Raw genomic sequence first — 19,432 nt, forward strand, 5'->3', positions numbered from 1 at the left:
ACTCTGAGAAATGTTTCCAGTACCTTGTTAAATCTATGCCACGAAGGATTAACGCAGTTCTGAAGGGAAAAGGGCGTCCAACCCAGTACTAGCAAGGTGTACCTAATAAATTGGCCATTGATTGTATATACACTCATCTCTAACCCTCAGGACACCATTGTTCAAAGCAATCCGGCAAAATTGATCCAGTGGGGCTCAAAGGAGCACTGATGTCCAAGTTAATTCAAAACAGAGCAAAGCAAAGAAGCAGCATTGTTGAGGTTAGGGTCCCCCGGCATCTAGACCTGCCTTTTGCTGCAAAGCGGACAGACAAACCTCAGTCCCATTGAAATCCGGTTTCGCTCTGTATTGACGAAATTATGACGTTTATGTGCCACATCTGTGCGATGGTGGTATAGTGGTGAGCATAGCTGCCTTCCAAGCAGTTGACCCGGGTTAGATTCCCGGCCATCGCAGCATGTCTTTTGTGGAAAATCTGAATTTTCACATTTCAACATTCATCCATCAGGTTTGGATTTTGGAGGGAAAGGAATAGAAAGGCCACTTCCACTGGATACAGAACCCGGGTTCAATCCCCGGCATCTCCATTAATTGTGTTAATAAACGGCATGAAGTAAGAAAGAGTAAATAGCAACCCTTATTGTTACATAAAGGAGGAATTATGTTCACAGTTAGACAAACTCACAAGATGAATTGGACTTGCTGCTTGCTATTTAACATCAATGCCTTCAAAAAGCTTTAATGGTCATGAGGAGTATATATGGGACACATACATATCTATGCATTTACACTCACCAGCCACTTTATTAGGTAAAATAACGTCTCCAACTGCACTTCAATGAACATTTCTAACCAGCCAATCACATGGCAGCAACTCAATGCAATTAGGCACCTAAACATGGTCAAGAGAATCTCCTGTAGTTCAAACCAAGCATCGGAATGGGGAAGTGTGGTGATTTCAGTGACTTTGAACGTGGCATGGTTGTTGGTAACAGACGGGCTGGTCTGAGTATTTCAGAACCTGCCGATCTACTGGGATTTTCACGCAAAAACCTCTCTGGGGTTTACAGAGAATGGTCAGAAAAAGAGAAAATGTCCAGTGAGCGGTAGTTCCTTGGGGGCAAATGCCTTGTGGATGCCAGAGGTCAGAAGAGAATGGCCAGACTGGTTGTAGCTGATAGAAAGGCAACAGTAACTCAAACAACCACTCGTTACAACTGAGGTATGCCGAAGAGCATCTCTGAACGCACAACACGTCGAACCTTGAGGTGGATGGGCCTCAGCAGCAGAACCACACTGGGTAGCACTCCTGTCAGCTAAGAACAGGAAACTGAGGCTACATTTCACTCAGGCTCACCAAATTTGGACAACAGACGTTTGGAAAAAGGTTGCCTGGAATGATGAGTCTCAATATCGGCTGCGACATTCAGATGGTATGGTCAGAATTTGGCATCACCAACAAGAAAGTGTTACAGGTCCAGGTCGAGGACCCATAGACAGATAAGGTATTGCTACCGGAAAGGCATGTTAAAACAGGAGTAAAAGACAGAGACGATCACAACGTGTTTCTCCAGTCAGCCTTCCTTAGTAGAATGAGGCATATTTATTACAGCCTGAATTATTATTGTCTTTTTTTATCTCTGGCTTGTTCTTTTTTTTTTTTTTTCAATAAATCAAAAATAACATAGTCACAATTCTTCTTTTCTTTTCATTACATCATCTCACAATTCACATTTTGTCATCATAACCACCTTTCAGTCACATTCACATCTTAGTTAACTGTTAAATTCAATTGGCATCTGTTCACCAAAACATAAAAAATACTGGGAGTGTCCCTTTAAGTGTCTGTCATATAGACAGTAGTGCACACATTGTGTAAGTGTCAAACTAGCATAATGCTATAAATATCTTATCATAGGCCTATAACATACAAACATACTTGGCTAGTATGTTTGTGCATGACTAAGTTCAACTTGGCTCTGGAAAAACGTTTTTATCTGAACTGCTTAAAGTGCATTAAAATAAAGAAACACATTTTAAATTCAAAATACTGTCATCAAAAATCGTTTTTAACACTTCTTCAATTAATTCAAAGAATGTTCTGGAACCCAAAAACAAGGTCTGCCCTTGCACAGACAGAGGTGGGGAACCACCATTTTAGGCAGCAGCAAACTAAACAGAAAATAAACGGACTGGACCTGGTCACACAGTCACTCAAATCAACACATTAGCTTCACAAAAATCGATCTCACAGGGAAACAATAACTTTAGCAACAACTGTAGGCAGTTTAAGACACTTTGGTTACGTACAAACCTGTTAAAACAGGAGTAAAAGACAGAGACGATCACATGTTTCTCCAGTCAGCCTTCCTTAGTAGAATGAGGAAGTACTCGGTCCGTCCAGCAGGTGGTCTCTGAGAGAGCTGTGAATCGTCTTACTGCCCTCTAGTGGTGGCACACTAGGATTGTCCCACTGTTCAGTGTTTTTGAGAGAGCTTGAAAGTAATAATTGTCCATGTTGCTTCAAGCAGAAATGTAACTCTTTTTTACAGAAAATATAATCTTTCACAATAAAACGAAAATAAACAACAAAAATGTGACCATACATTTTGTGTGCGTCACAAAAGCATGGATCCATCATGCCTTGTATCAACAATTAATGCTGGTGGTGGTGGTGTAATGGTTTGGGGGATATTTTCCTGGCACTCTTTGAGCCCATCAGTACCAATTTAGCATTGTGCCAATGCCACAGCCTACCCGTTCATTGTTGCTGTTCATGTCCATCCCTTTATGACCGCAGTGTACCCATTTTCTGATGCCTACTTCCAGCAGGATAACGCGACGTGTCATAAAGCCTGAATCATCTCAGACCGGTTTGTTGAACATGACAATGAGTTCACTGTCCTCAAATGGCCTCCGCAGTCACCAGATCTCAAACTTATAGAACACCTTTGGGATGTGGTGGAAGGGGAGATTCACATCATGGATGTGCAGCCGACAAATCTGCAGCAACTGCGTTATGCCATCATGTCAATATGGACCAAACTCTCTGAGAAATGTTTCCAGTACCTTGTTAAATCTACCCAGTACTAGCAAGGTGTACCTAATAAATTGGTCATTGATTTTATATAGACTCATCTCTAACCCTCAGGACACCATTGTTCAAAGCAATCCGGCAAAATTGATCCAGTGGGGCTCAAAGGAGCACTGATGTCCAAGTTAATTCAAAACAGAGCAAAGCAAAGAAGCAGCATTGTTGAGGTTAGGGTCCTCCAGCATCTAGTCATCTAGTCCTGCCTTTTGCTGCAAAGCGGACAGACAAACCTCAGTCCCATTGAAATCCTGTTTTGCCCTGTTTTGGTGAAATTATGACGTTTATGCATCACATCTGTGCGATGGTGGTATAGTGGTGAGCATAGCTGCCTTCCAAGCAGTTGACCCGGGTTCGATTCCCGGCCATCGCAGCATGTCTTTTGTGAAAAATCTGAATTTTCACATTTCAAAATTCATCCATCAGGTTTGGATTTTGGAGGGATAGGAATATAGAGGCGACTTTCACTGGATACAGGGCTGGATATGCCCCCTCACTACTTTCCTCTCAGGACCAGCCATCAAAGGGGATGTAGCTCAGTGGTAGAGCGCATGCTTCGCATGTATGAGGCCCCGGGTTCAATCCCCGGCATCTCCATTAATTGTGTTTATAAATGGCATGAACTAAGAAAGGGTAATTAGTAACACTTATTGTTACATAAAGGAGGAATTATGATCACAATTAGACAAACTCACAAGATGAATTGGGCTTGCTATTTAACATCAATGCCTTCAAAAAGCTTTAGTGGTCATGAGGAATATATATGGGACACATACATATGTATGCATTCACACTCACCAGCCACTTTATTAGGTAAAATAACGTCTCCAACTGCACTTCAATGAACATTTCTAACCAGCCAATCACATGGCAGCAACTCAATGCAATTAGGCACCTAGACATGGTCAAGAGAATCTCCTGTAGTTCTAACCAAGCATGGGGAAGTGCGGTAATTTCAGTGACTTTAAACGTGGCGTTGTTGTTGGTAACAGACGGGCTGGTCTGAGTATTTCAGAACCTGCCGATCTACTGGGATTTTCATGCAAAAACCTCTCTGGGGTTTACAGAGAATGGTCGGAAAAAGAGAAAATGTCCAGTGAGCGGTAGTTCCTTGGGGGCAAATGCCTTGTGGATGCCAGAGGTCAGAAGAGAATGGCCAGACTGGTTGTAGCTGATAGAAAGGCAACAGTAACTCAAACAACCACTCGTTACAACTGAGGTATGCCGAAGAGCATCTCTGAACGCACAACACGTCAAACCTTAAGGCGGATGGGCCTCAGCAGCAGAGCCACACTGGGTACCACTCCTGTCAGCTAAGAACAGGAAACTGAGGCTACATTTCACTCAGGCTCACCAAATTTGGACAACAGAAGTTTGGAAAAAGGTTGCCTGGAATGATGAGTCTCAATATCGGCTGCGACATTCAGATGGTATGGTCAGAATTTGGCATCAACAACAAGAAAGCATGGATCCATCATGCCTTGTATCAACAATTAATGCTGGTGGTGGTGGTGTAATGCTGTAACGCTGATGGACAGAAACGCCTATGGTGATTTTTAAAAGAAAAACTTTGGAAGACGTTTCCAGCCGGAGTCATTATAACGGCGAATGAAAAGGGGTGGCTGGATGAAGGGATGATGATCAAGTGGCTGAGACAGGTCTGGAAATTCGGACTGGCGCAGCTGAATTAGCGGAGCTCTTTAATGCAGAAACAGAGGATGAGGACTTTGAAGGATTTGCTTGATGTGTAAAGTGAAATAAAATACAATCAAACTAAGTTTTGCTCCCGCTTTAATTTTTAAATAAGCTCACTTGTGTGTGTGTGTTCTGCAGCACGTGTGATGCGCGCTGCTCCAGCCCGACTTCCTGGTTCCCAAAGTGGGGTCCGATCGAATTTTCCTGGTTCTCGGCCGCTTTATTTTTAAATAAGCACACTTGTGTGCTTGTGTGTGTGTTCTGCAGCGGGTGTGTGTGTTTTGCCGCACGCGTGTGTGCAGCTCCGTGTCTGTAGACTGCGCCTTTTGGGTCGGTGCGCTGTATGTGTGTTTTGAAACCAAAAATTACACATTACATAGTCTTGTTCTATACCTGCCACTATGACTACTGACTCTAACACACTAGAGTTTACACTACCTAGGGATTTACCAACAAAAGAGGAAAGACATGAGAGGAAGTTGTTGGAGACATCCTGCATTTGATGTTTTCAGCCATACTGCGGAAGAACTGTCCTGCATTGATCCTCACAATTCTTGGATTGCAGGGCTACATTCTTGAAGCACCCCACTGTCTGAGCTTGAAGAACCCTTTTTGTGTATGGGCCTGGTAAGGAAAGCATTGACTCAAAGAGTTGAACCTGTTGAGTCAGCAGCTTAGAAGCATCAGTCTCTCTTTTGGAGCAGCCTCGACAGATCACTGAGTTGTGTGACATCATCATACATCACTCCAACTTAGAAGCCTTGATGGCAGTGGTAGGATTTGAACCCACGCTTCATCCGAGACTGGAGCCTAAATCCAGCGCCCTAGACCGCTCAGCCACACTACCACTTATGGATGGTAAAAAGCTGCTTTTTCTTTCCAGTTAATTTCTCTGTATTTTTCCCGTTTTCATGTCAATTCACAACAAAGATGATCTCAAGTCTCCATCCACTCATAGGTTTGTGCATTAACTCAAAATGTTTCCCATCTTGAATCTCAGACTGCTATCAGAACATAGATATTTGATCCACTTTAAATGGACCAGAGATTGTTTCTTATTATAGTCTGCTTCGTTTGGACGTGTCAAACTCATCTCAAAAGACCGAAAAATGTGAAACGTCTCTGCCATGTGCATTGGCGCACGCCTGTAATCCAAGATATTGGGAGGTTGAGGCTGGTGGATTGTTTGAGCTCAGAGCTGCAGTGGACCATGCCGATCGCACAAGTTAAGGAATGACAGCGTATACATAGTTTCAGAAAGATTACTGTAACATTCAATATTTGTTGTTTTTACCAAAACAATGATCATCACAAAGTAAGTGTAGTATATGATGTAACACATAGTCATCAACATATCTTTGAAGCCTGGATGGCAGCGGTGGGATTTGAAACCACGCCTCTTCCGAGACTGGAGCTTAAATCCAGCGCCTTAGACCTCTCGACCACACTACAGCTTATGGATGGAAAAAAGATGCTTTTTTTCCAGTTAATTTCCCTGTATTTTTCCCCATTTACATGTCAATTCACAACAAAGATGATCTCAAGTCTCCATCCACTCATAGGTTTGTGCATTAACTCAAAATGGTTCCCGTCTTGAATCTCAGACTGCTATCAGAACAAAGACATTGGATCCACTTTAAATGGACCAGAGATTGTTTCTTATCATAGTCTGCTTCGTTTGGACGTGTCAAACTCATCTCAAAAGACCGAAAAATGTGAAACGTCCCTGCCGTGTGCATTGGCGCACGCCTGTAATCCAAGATATTGGGAGGTTGATGCTGGTGGATTGTTTGAGCTCAGAGTTGCAGTGGACCATGCCGATCGCACAAGTTAAGGAATGACAGTGTATAGTTTCAGAAAGATCCCTGTAACAGTCAATATTTGTTGTTTTTACCAAACCAATGAACATCACAAAGAAAGTCAGTATTTGATACACATAAGGCCTGATTTACTAAAGGTTTGCGTGTGTAAAAACGTGTGCAAACTTGACAGCACCCGCAAACCAAAGTGCCAGCTGATCTACTAACAGCGTGCAAAGAGGACTGTGCCTCTCAAATGCGCAAAATAGCACACGCAATTCATTTAGTACTTTTGCCCTGATGAATAATCAATATGGGGCGTACCCGCCAGAAATCGCTAAATACTGGGAGGGGAAGATGCAAATTGGTCCATTTACCACGCGCAATGAGATTTACCAAGCCTGAAAGTTATTGCGGGGATTGTGATTGCGTCTGTATTTAATACGTTCGAAAGGAAGGTGCTAATCTCCACATGCAAAAGGAGAAATATTTTATTTGAATGTTAAACCGAGTATTATTCAGCAAAAGGTTGCCACAGGAGGCACATTCATTTTTTATTTGTGATAATAAATAAATCACGTGTTTTCATGGAGAAAAAAGTGTTTCTTATTGTGCGCCTGTTCTGCAGTTGTCATACCCCGGTGTTGTGCCGTATTCAGCATCCCTGCCGTGAAAAGCACCCCCTCGTCTGACAAAAATGATATTCTCATTCCGTGTCATGTTCTGTTTAGCGTCAAGTTTTGTGTTAATGATTCATGTTTAAATGCGCTCATAAATTCCACAATAGTCATACTTTCCCACAATCACAGTCACACATAACAAAAATCGGGTAAATGGTTATTGATGTCATTAATTAATAGCCTGCTTACTGTGTTGTCTTCCATAATATTTGTAAATATATATAATATAAACTCCTAAGTATGTGTTTGTGTGAGTGTGTATATATAAATATATTGAAGTGTCAGTGTGTTGTTTTTTTTCTTGGTCTACTTATCATTGAATATACGAGGGGGTGCTTTTCACGGGAGGGGTGCTGAATACGGCACAACAATTTGCCTCTTCCACTAATATCTCTAACTCCAACTCGTCAAATTTCATTTTGCGCTTGCGACTATATCCTACTTTCCATCCAGACTCTCCATGGTGCAAAGTTTTCGCCGCAAACCGTAAGATGCGCAACACCTCGTTTAAATACTGCTGTTTGCACCTGTTATCAATTGCGCACGCAATCTTAGTTGATCACCGGCAAAACACACAACAACAGCACGCGCAAACTTTTTCAGCAATTCAGCAATTTAGTACTCTTTATTTAGGATCTTAGTAAATCTGGCCCATAGTCTTCAAAATATCTTTGAAACCTTGATGGCAGTGGTGGGATTTGAACCCACGCCTCTTCCGAGACTGGAGCCTAAATCCAGCGCCTTAGACCGCTCGGCCACACTACCACTTACGGATGGAAAAAAGCAGCTTTTTCTTTCCAGTTAATTTCTCTGTATTTTTCCCGTTTTCATGTCAATTCACAACAAAGATGATCTCAAGTCTCCATCCACTCATAGGTTTGTGCATTAACTCAAAATGTTTCCCATCTTGAATCTCAGACTGCTATCAGAACATAGACATTTGATCCATTTTAAATGGACCAGAGATAGTTTCTTATCATAGTCTGCTTCGTTTGGACGTGTCAAACTCATCTCAAAAGACCGAAAAATGTGAAACGTCCCTGCCGTGTGCATTGGCACACGCCTGTAATCCAAGATATTGGGAGGTTGAGGCTGGTGGATTGTTTTAGCTCAGAGCTGCAGTGGACCATGCCGATCGCACAAGTTAAGGAATGACTGCGTATACATAGTTTCAGAAAGATTCCTGTAACAGTCAATATTTGTTGTTTTTACCAAAACAATGATCATCACAAAGAAAGTGTAGTATTTGATGTAACACATAGTCATCAACATATCTTTGAAGCCTTGATCGCAGTGGTGGGATTTGAACCCACACCTCTTCCGAGACTGGAGCCTAAATCCAGCGCCTTAGGATTTAGCTGCTTACTCGACAGGTTCAAGTCTTTGAGTCAATGCTTTCCTTACCAGGCCCATACACAAAAAGGGTTCTTCAAGCTCAGACAGCGGGGTGCTTCAAGAATGTAGCCCTGCATGACAATCCAAGAATTGTGAGGATCAATGCAGGACAGTTCTTCCGCAGTATGGCTGAAAACATCAAATGCAGGATGTCTCCAACAACTTCCTCTCATGTCTTTCCTCTTTTTTTGGTAAATCCCTAGGTAGTGTAAACTCTAGTGTGTTAGAGTCAGTAGTCATAGTGGCAGGTATAGAACAAGACTACCGTATTTTCACGATCATATGGCGCACCGTGTGAAAAGGCGCACCCTCAGTTTTGTGTGTAATTTTTGGTTTCAAAACACACATACGGTGCACCGACCCAAAAGGCGCAGTCTACAGACACGGAGCTGCACACACGCGTGCGGCAAAACACACACACCCGCTGCAGAACACACACATGCTGCGCCAGTCCGAATTTCCAGACCTGTCTCAGCCACATGATCATCATCCCTTCATCCAGCCACCCCTTTTCATTCGCCCTTATAATAACTCCGGCTGGAAACGTCTTATGCAAAATTTTTCTTTTAAAAATCACCATAGGCGTTTCTCTCCATCAGTGTGGCAGGCAAGCACAACATAAATGAGTATGTGTGTGTTTCGCGCCGCAAAACACACACACGCGCATGTCGGGGATCCGGTACCGGGGTTTGTAACCGACAGATATTGCTGAAAATCTCGGAGGGTGAAGCTGATCCGACCTGGGACGGAGTCCCAAAATCCCTGCTCCCAAAGCGGCCGGGAACCAGGAAAATTCGATCGGACCCCGCTTTGGGAACCAGGAAGTCGGGTTGGAGCAGCGCACATCACCGCGGCATCAACCGGGGAATGTGACCGGTTCCGACCGGCCGGGACCGGAGGAACCCGCCTGGACTGGTAGCAGGGACTCCCGGGGAAAGAGATTTCAGCCGGATCTGCCCCGGGGATGCGGCGCGCTGGCCCCGCAACCCCACGGCAGGTGCATCCTCGGTTCCCGACATGCAAAACACACACGCGCTGCAGAACACACACATAAGTGTGCTTATTTAAAAATAGAGCAGGAGCAAAACTTAGTTTGATTGTATTTAATTTCACTTTACACATCAAGCAAATCTTTAAAAGTCTTCAACTTCTGTTTCCGCATTAAAGAGCTCAGTGGATGGTCTCATTCACGTCCGCAACTCACGGGGGCTTCACCCGCCCCCTTCCCAGTAGATCGGCAGGTTCTGAAATACTCAGACCAGCCCGTCTGGTACCAACAACCATGCCACGTTGAAAGTCACTGAAATGACCGCACTTCCCCATTCCGATGCTTGGTTAGAACTACAGGAGATTCTCTTGACCATATATAGGTGCCTAATTGCATTGAGTTACTGCCATGTGATTGGCTGGTTAGAAATGTTCATTGAAGTGCAGTTGGAGATGTTATTTTACTTAATAAAGTGGCTGGTGAGTGTAAATGCATACATATGTGTGTTTCCCATATATACTCCTCATGACCATTAAAGCTTTTTGAAGGCATTGATGTTAAATAGCAAGCAACACGCCTAATTCATCTTGTGAGTTTGTCTAACTGTGGACATAATTACTCCTTTATGTAACAATAAGTGTTGCTGATTACTCTTTCTTACTTCATGCCGTTTATTAACACAGTTAATGGAGATGCCGGGGATTGAACCCGGGGCCTCATACATGCAAAGCATGCGCTCTACCACTGAGCTACATCCCCTTCGATGGGTGGTCCTGAGAGGAAAGTAGTGAGGTGGCATATGCAGCCCTGTATCCAGTGGAAGTGGCCTCTTTATTTCTATCCCTCCAAAATCCAAACCTGTGAAAATTCAGATTTGTCCATCCTTAAATAAATCCATCACATTGTTAATCCCCCTCCTACTCCACAGTTGAAAAGATGAGTCTGTTAGGGATGGAGCAAAATTAATGTTAGCCAGAATTGGGGAAGCGACAAGAGCCTGTTTATGCTTAAAATGGATCCTAAACTGCAACCATATTCTCAGGCAGTCAGATATTACTGGGTTGTTTGTCCAACAGCGTTTACTCAAAGGTAGTGGGGCACAAATTAGGGAGCGGAGTGAAGCTGGTTTACTGGCATATTGTTCCATATGACACCATACTGGACATTCATCATCTGATGTATCCGAGAACCAGAATAAGATTTTTTGGATATTAGCAGCCCAGTAATAATACAAAAAATTGGGGAGGGAGAGCCCACCGTCCTCCTTCTTTCTCTCCAAATTCCCCCTCTGTATTCTGGGTATTTTTTTATTCCAAATAAAAGTAGATATTAACTTATTTAAGTCCTTAAAAAAGGATTTAGGTATGAAGACTGGTATCGCTTGGAACAGAAATAAAAATCTGGGCATGATAGACATTTTTATTGAGTTTATCCTTCCGGCGAGTGACAGAGGGAGTGTCGACCATCTGTCCATATCCTGTTTGGCTCCATTAAATACTCTTTTAAAATTACTGTCGAACAAATCTTTATGCCTGTGTGTGACACAAACCCCCAGATGAGTAAAACTATCCATATTGATGGAAAAAGGGAAATCCTGAAATGACATCTGGCGCGCTTTGGCATTTATAGGGAATAAGACGCTCTTATTTAAATTTAACTTATACCCTGAAATTTGACCAAACCTGGTAATAAGATCGAGAGCAATAGGTATAGTAGTACATGGATCTGACAGAAAGAGGATAAGGTCATCCGCATACAGAGAAACCTTATGCCAGTGTCCCAACCTCCATATCCCAGCTAGGCTACTGGTCTGCCTTAAAATCATAGCCAAGGGCTCGATGGCAATATCGAATAGCAGCGGACTCAATGGACAACCCTGTCTCGTTCCTCTGGAGAGGGAAAAATAGTCCGATATTATCCTGTTTGTTCTCACTGAGGCATAGGGCGCTGTATAAATAATCTTGATCCATGAACAGAACATGGGTCCAAAGCCAAATTTTTCCAGTGTGGTGAGCAAGTATTTATACTCAATCCTGTCAAACGCTTTTTGCGCATCTAAGGATAGAATCACTTCTGGTTCAACGCTGCCAGGTTGATATAAGATGTTGTAAACTCTGCGAAGGTTGTTTGACAACTGTCTGCCTGTAATAAAACCCGTTTGATCCGGATGGATCAGTTTAGGCATAATCTCTTCGAGTCTGCCAGCCAAAACCTTAGTCAAAATTTTATAATCGCAACATAACAAACTTACCGGGCGGTAAGACTCACACACTAGTGGATCTTTATTCTTTTTTAATAATAATGAAATGGAAGCTTGGGTCATAGTGGGGGGTAGAACTTTTTGTAATCAGGGCCTCATTCAATACCTTAGACAACAATGGAATCAGTTTAGGGCCAAATGTTTTAAAAAATTCTATTGGAAACCCATCAGGACCAGGCGCCTTTCCGGGTTTCACTTTCCTAATTGCACTACCAATTTCCATTACGGTTATACTTTTTTCTAATTTTAATTTGTCTGATTCCTCCAACAAGGGCATTTCCAGTTTACTAAAAAAATTCTCGATTGGCTCTCCCTCTACTGCCTCTGAGGTATACAAATTTTCATAAAAATACTTAAAATGGGCATTAATGCCTATTTGGTCTCTTACGATCTTACCTTCCCTGTCTTTTATTGCAGATATATAACCGGCTGCTGCTGATTGTTTGAGCTGGTGGCTCAAAAGCTTACTGGCACGCTCCCCGTTCTCGTATAGCTTGTGACGAGTTCTTAAATGAAGATCCACCGCTTTATCATTCGTCAGAGTATCGAATTCTGTTTGAAGCAGAATCCTTTCTCTGTATAGGTTTTCAGAGGGTGATGTTGAATGGAGTTGGTCTACCTTTTTAATCTTGTCAATTAGCTCAGTAACCCGTTTTGATCTCTTTTTATTTTCCCCAGACGTATATGAGATAATCTGTCCCCTTACATACGCCTTCATGGTCTCGAGGTTATCTCGAGGGACTCATTCATTTCTAGGAAAAAATCTATTTGTGCATTTATGAAATCGACAAATTTTTTATCAGCCACCAGTCGCGAGTTAAGACGCCACGTACGTTTAAAAGGCTTATTTTCCTCAAGCCGTAGCTTCAGAAGTACTGGACAGTGGTCCGAAATGACAATGCTGTCATATTCAACTTCAGTGGTCATGGGTAGTAATTTTTGGTCTATTAAAAAATAATCAATTCTAGAGTAGGTTTGATGCACTGGGGAGAAGAAAGAGAACTGTTTGGATGTTGGATATTTGAACCTCCAAGGGTCTATGATTCCACACGTTTGAAGGAAAGTATTAATGCATCGGGCTGATTTGCTAAGTGGAGTAACCTTTGTACTGGAGCGGTCTTGCCTTGGATCTAAAACGCAGTTGAAATCACCCCCTAATATTAAATCATGTGAATCCAGTCCTGGCAAAAGAGAAAAAAAGGTCTGAAAAAAATCAACCTTATCCCAATTGGGAGCATATACATTTGCCAGCACCACCGACCTATTGAACAGTTTTCCTTGAATGATTACATAGCGACCATTTTTGTCCCTTATAATGTTAGACTCTTCAAAAGGCACATTTTGATGCAAGAGGATAGCCACCCCCCTGCTTTTGTGACCGAATTCAGAGTGAAAAATTTGTGTGAATCCTCCCCGATGGAGTCTTGCTTGATCCTTATTTAAAAGGTTGGTTTCCTGCAAATAAACTATTTCAGCTTTTAATTTGTTTAAATGAGAGAATATCCTACTTCTTTTAGCTGGCTGGTTCAATCCTCTTACATTCCAGCTCACCAGCGTGGTATCAGCCCCAACTGTACTTTTATTCATCATCATCAAGTGGACCTTTCACATAATGACGCATCTCAATGGGGGTTTCTGAGCTTGATGACAGTGATAGCCAAAGGAAAAAAGGGAAGGGGAAAAAAAAAAGAAAGAAAGAGGGGATCCTGAACCAATATCATAAAACACATTTTCGACAAACATTAGGCTGTATGTAACTTCAGCCTTACACTTAGTACACAAACACCTGAACACACACATTACACCGTTTGTCTCTAAATAGAGACCTCCTCCTCTTCCAGTCACCTTCTTCTCCTAACCCGCTTACCATGCGTGCTCCCCATAGGACCAATATAAAACATAACAAATTCTTAACTTTTACAACATATTTATAGTCTCTTGACACAGTCTTCACTTTGACATCAATTTTCCCTTTTTCAACTTTAAATATGGAAATATTTATAGTAAAAGTAAGACAAGCCCGAACGTAACTCTATGAGATAAGAGATGCCCACGAAATTTTCAGACTAAAAGGCAACGTGCATTCAATGTGTCTTAGCCTCATCTCCCCGTTTAATAAAACTTACATCGGCCAGTGGCCACTTACCCAAAGCTGAACATTATGAAGCCTCATGTAACACAGTCTTTAGCACAAAGTCCTTAGCCAGCTTCGTATCTTTAAAGCTTGCCTCTCGACCATCCACCGTGGTTATTCTCAGCGTTGCGGGGTATCTCAGGCCGTAACGGACCCCGTCACAGCCCCGGAGCAGCCTCCGCACCTCAGTGAAGGCTGCGCGTTGTTTGCTCACAGTCTGGGTGAAATCCTGCAGGATCTGGATGTGGTCGCCATCCGCGGTGGTCACTGACTTCATCTCCATCGCCTTCTTCAAAAGTGACTCTTTTTCCGTGAAGTAGTGGCATTTGACTACAAACGCCCGGGGCGGGAGGTTTTCTTGCGTCGGTTTGCTGCGGAGGGTGCGATGCGCCCGGTCTATAGTCGGGAGCTCCTCCAGCTTCAGAGCCTCCTTTAACATCTCAGCTACAAACTGAGAAGGATGTTTCCCATGTTCACGGCCTTCCTTCACCCCCGTTATGCGCACATTACCCGCCGCGACCTCGCCTCCAGATCCTCGCAGCGGTCCCTCAGCGCGGCCAGCTCCATCCTCATCTCCCCGACACCTGCTTCCATGGCGGCAAACGAGTCCCCGCGCCCGCTCAGGTCCTTCTCCAGCGCTGTCACCCGGGACTCGGCCACCGCCACCCGTTTATCGACTTTCTCCACCGCAGCCAGGAGTTCAGTCCTGAATTGGCCAAACTGGCCTTGTAACTCTGCCAGTTGAGCTGTCGCCTTTTCCTCTATTTTCGCCATAAGATCCTGTTTTAAGGACTGAATAGCCAGCAGCACAGCCTGTTGACTGTCCTCATTGACGTCGCCTGCTCCACTCGGTCCAGCCTTAGCATCAGCGTTAGCCTCCAATTCCGACCTGATTCCCTGCTTTTTCGGCATTTTTTCTCTCAACAGCTAAGATAAGTTAGCTATTAATCTGGTTTAGGGAAATGCACAGGGTTGAATATGATAAGTTAAAACGATATGTTGAGCAGTAAAGAGGTTATTTTGTAGTCCTGTGGGGAGCTCTGCCAAAACACATCTTCACATGGCTCTGCTCAGACCGGAAGTCGCACCATCACACAGATGTGGTGCATAAACGTCATAGTTTCGGCAACACAGGGCAAAACCGGATTTCAATGGGGTGAGGTTTGTCTGGGCCGCTTTGCAGCAAAAGGCAGGACTAGATGACTAGATGCTGGGGGACCCTAACCTCAACAATGCTGCTTCTTTGCTTTGCTCTGTTTTGAATTAACTTGGACATCAGTGCTTTTCTGGACTTCAGGGTGAATTATGACCTGGACTGTCTGTGTGAAATTCCGAAGGTGGCAATGTAGCATAACTCCTCCTAATCTTTAAACAGAGAGGGTAAATTGGATTAGCCAGAATAAAGCGTTTAAATTCATGGGCTGATTGTAAACTGGATATGTATTTATTCACCCTTACTTGAAACAACCGGATTTCAGGATCCTGCTCCTTTGAGACCCACTGGATCAATCTTGCCGGATTGCTTTTGAACAGTGGTGTCCTGAGGGTTAGAGATGAGTCTATATACAATCAATGGCCAATTTATTAGGTACACCTTGCTCGTACTGGGTTGGACGGCCTTTTCCCTTCAGAACTGCGTTAATCCTTCGTGGCATAGATTTAACAAGGTACTGGAAACATTTCTCAGAGAGTTTGGTCCATATTGACATGATGGCATCACGCAGTTGCTGCAGATTTGTCGGCCGCACATCCATGATGTGAATCCCCATGTTCCACCACATCGTGTTCTATAGGTTTGAGATCTGGTGACTGCGGAGGCCATTTGAGGACAGTGAACTCATTGTGATGTTCAACAAACCGGTCTGAGATGATTCAGGCTTTTTGACACGTCGCGTTATCCTGCTGGAAGTAGGCATCAGAAAATGGGTACACTGCGGTCATAAAGGGATGGACATGATCAGCAACAATGAACGGGTAGGCTGTGGCATTGGCACAATGCTAAATTGGTACTGATGGCCTCAAAGAGTGAGAGAGAAATTTGGTGAGCCTGAGTGAAATGTACCCTCAGTTTCCTGTTCTTAGCTGACAGGAGTGGTACCCAGTGTGGTTCTGCTGCTGAGGCCCATCCGCCTCAAGGTTCGATGTGTTGTGCGTTCAGAGATGCTCTTCGGCATACCTCACTTGTAAAGAGTGGTTGTTTGAGTTACTGTTGCCTTTCTATCAGCTACAACCAGTCTGGCCATTCTCTTCTGACCTCTGGCATCCACAAGTCATTTGCCCCCAAGGAACTACCGCTCACTGGATATTTTCTCTTTTTCCGACCATTCTCTGTAAACCCCAGAGAGGTTTTTGCGTGAAAATCCCAGTAGATCGGCAGGTTCTGAAATACTCAGACCAGCCCGTCTGTTACCAACAACCATGCCACGTTCAATGTCACTGAAATCACCACACTTCCCCATTCCGATTCTTGGTTAGAACTACAGGAGATTCTCTTGACCATGTCTAGGTGCCTAATTGCATTGAGTTGCTGCCATGTGATTGGCTGGTTAGAAATTTTCATTGAAGTGCAGTTGGAGACGTTATATTACCTAATAAAGTGGCTGGTGAGTGTACATGCAGACATACAGTATGTATGTGTCCCATATATACTCTTGATGACCATTAAAGCTTTTTGAAGGCATTCATATTAAATAGCAAGCAGCAACTCCAATTCATCTTGTGAGTTTGTCTAAAGGCTGAAATATGGTTCTGCGTCACACACACGCAGAGCACACGGCGCAGTCGTGACGCCGTCACGAACCGTTCAGAGTTCTCCGTCTCTCCATTTGGTCGCGGTGCAGTACCCCCCGCGGCCACTAGTTAGCGATCTTTTTCTGAATGGTTTATCCGACTTTTTCCGGTCACAGTAAATCAAAGAAATAAGGACAACTATTGTGCAAAAAACAAAAACAAAAAAAATCACACATAAACGAAGAAAAAAGCCCTGGAAGTTCACTCCTGCTTCAAACCGGAAACCGGAAATGCTTCGCTTTCAAACGAACCAATCACAGGCCTCTCGGTCTGCGTGTGGTCGGCGTCTCCTCGACGCGTAGTTACAATTTTCGGGAGGTGCACGTCACTGACGGCGCATGTGACGGCGTGTCCTCTGCGTGTACAAAAACCACACGCCGTAGACACGGCGTCGTTTTGACGCAGAAGCATAATTCAGCCTTAACTGTGAACATAATTCCTCCTTTATGTAACAATAAGTGTTGCTGATTACTCTTTCTTACCTCATGCAGTTTATTAACACATTTAATGGAGATGCCGGGGATTGAACCCGGGGCCTCATACATGCAAAGCATGCGCTCTACCACTGAGCTACATCCCCTTTGATGGGTGGTCCTGAGAGGAAAGTAGTGAGGTGGCATATGCAGCCCTGTATCCAGTGGAAGTGGCCTCTTTATTTCTATCCCTCCAAAATCCAAACCTGTGAAAATTCAGATTTTCACAGGAAAACTTTGCACCATGGAGAGTCTGGATGGAAAGCAGGATATAGTCGCAAGCGCAAAATGAAATTTGACGAGTTGGAGTTAGAGATATTAGTGGAAGAGGCAAATTGTTGTGCCGTATTCAGCACCCCTGCTGTGAAAAGCACCCCCTCGTATATTCAATGATAAGTAGACCAAGAAAAAAAACAACACACTGACACTTCAATATATTTATATATACACACTCACACAAACACATACTTAGGAGTTTATATTATATATATTTACAAATATTATGGAAGACAACACAGTAAGCAGGCTATTAATTAATGACATCAATAACCATTTACCCGATTTTTGTTATGTGTGACTGTGATTGTGGGAAAGTATGACTATTGTGGAATCTATGAGCGCATTTACAGGCCTCTCGGTCTGCGTGTGGTCGGCGTCTCCTCGACGCGAATCATTAACACAAAACTTGACGCTAAACAGAACATGACACGGAATGAGAATATCATTTTTGTTAGACGAGGGGGTGCTTTTCATGGCAGGGGTGCTGAATACGGCACAACACCGGGGTATGACAACTGCAGAACAGGCGCACAATAAGAAACACTTTTTTCTCCATGAAAACACGTTATTTTTTTATTATCACAAATAAAAAATGAATGTGCCTCCTGTGGCAACCTTTTGCTGAATAATACTCGATTTAAAATTCAAATAAAATATTTCTCCTTTTGCATGTGGAGATTAGCACCTTCCTTTCGAACGTATTAAATACAGACGCAATCACAATCCCCGCAATAACTTTCAGGCTTGGTAAATCTCATTGCGGGTGGTAAATGGACCAATTTGCATCTTCCCCTCCCAGTATTTAGTGATTTCTGGCGGGTACGCCCCATATTGATTATTCATCAGGGCAAAAGTACTAAATGAATTGCGTGTGCTATTTTGCGCATTTGAGAGGCGCAGTCCTCTTTGCACGCTGTTAGTAGATCAGCTGGCACTTTGGTTTGCGGGTGCTGTCAAGTTTGCACACGTTTTTACACACGCAAACCTTTAGTAAATCAGGCCCTATGTGTTATATCAAATACTGAACTTTCTTTGTGATGTTCATTGGTTTAGTAAAAACAACAAATATTGACTGTTACAGGAATCTTTCTGAAACTATACGCTGTCATTCCTTAACTTGTGCGATCGGCATGGTCCACTGCAACTCTGAGCTCAAACAATCCACCAGCATCAACCTCCCAATATCTTGGATTACAGGCATGCGCCAATGCACACGGCAGGGACGTTTCACATTTTTCTGTCTTTTGAGATGAGTTTGACACGTCCAAACGAAGCAGACTATGATAAGAAACAATCTCTGTTCCATTTAAAGTGGATCCAATGTCTTTGTTCTGATAGCAGTCTGAGATTCAAAATGGGAACCATTTTGAGTTAATGCACAAACCTATGAGTGGATGGAGACTTGAGATCCTCTTTGTTGTGAATTGACATGAAAATGGGGAAAAATACAGGGAAATTAACTGGAAAAAAGCTGCTTTTTCCCTCCATAAGTGGTAGTGTGGCCGAGAGGTCTAAGGCGCAGGATCTAGGATCCAGTCTCGGAAGAGGCGTAGGTTCAAATCCCACCACTGCCATCAAGGCTTCAAAGATATGTTGATGGCTATGTGTTACATCAAATACTACACTTTCTTTGCCTGTAATCGCCTGTAATCCAAGATATTGGGAGGTAGATGCTGGTGGATTGTTTGAGCTCAGAGCTGCAGTGGACCATGCCGTGCGCACAAGTTAAGGAATGACAGCGTATACATAGTTTCAGAAAGATTCCTGTAACAGTCAATATTTGTTGTTTTTACCAAACCTATGATCATCACAAAGAAAGTTCAGTATTTGATGTAACACATAGTCATC

The 19,432-nt window shown here is 43.3% G+C and overlaps 6 non-coding genes across 6 annotated transcripts; 3 read left to right on the top strand and 3 right to left on the bottom strand.

Annotated features, from left to right (window-relative positions):
• Positions 1-383: 383 nt before the first annotated feature.
• Positions 384-455, top strand: trnag-ucc (transfer RNA glycine (anticodon UCC)). Its single transcript has one exon. It is a non-coding gene; the product is annotated as a tRNA-Gly (tRNA).
• Positions 456-3,392: 2,937 nt separating this feature from the next.
• On the top strand, positions 3,393-3,464 carry trnag-ucc (transfer RNA glycine (anticodon UCC)). Its single transcript has one exon. It is a non-coding gene; the product is annotated as a tRNA-Gly (tRNA).
• A 152-nt stretch (positions 3,465-3,616) lies between these two features.
• Positions 3,617-3,688, top strand: trnaa-cgc (transfer RNA alanine (anticodon CGC)). Its single transcript has one exon. It is a non-coding gene; the product is annotated as a tRNA-Ala (tRNA).
• Positions 3,689-7,948: 4,260 nt separating this feature from the next.
• On the bottom strand, positions 7,949-8,030 carry trnal-uag (transfer RNA leucine (anticodon UAG)). Its single transcript has one exon. It is a non-coding gene; the product is annotated as a tRNA-Leu (tRNA).
• A 2,305-nt stretch (positions 8,031-10,335) lies between these two features.
• Positions 10,336-10,407, bottom strand: trnaa-ugc (transfer RNA alanine (anticodon UGC)). Its single transcript has one exon. It is a non-coding gene; the product is annotated as a tRNA-Ala (tRNA).
• Positions 10,408-17,340: 6,933 nt separating this feature from the next.
• On the bottom strand, positions 17,341-17,412 carry trnaa-ugc (transfer RNA alanine (anticodon UGC)). Its single transcript has one exon. It is a non-coding gene; the product is annotated as a tRNA-Ala (tRNA).
• Positions 17,413-19,432: the final 2,020 nt, after the last annotated feature.

The sequence above is a fragment of the Cololabis saira genome, chromosome 2 (genome assembly GCF_033807715.1).
Source record: "Cololabis saira isolate AMF1-May2022 chromosome 2, fColSai1.1, whole genome shotgun sequence".
NCBI lineage: Eukaryota > Metazoa > Chordata > Actinopteri > Beloniformes > Belonidae > Cololabis > Cololabis saira.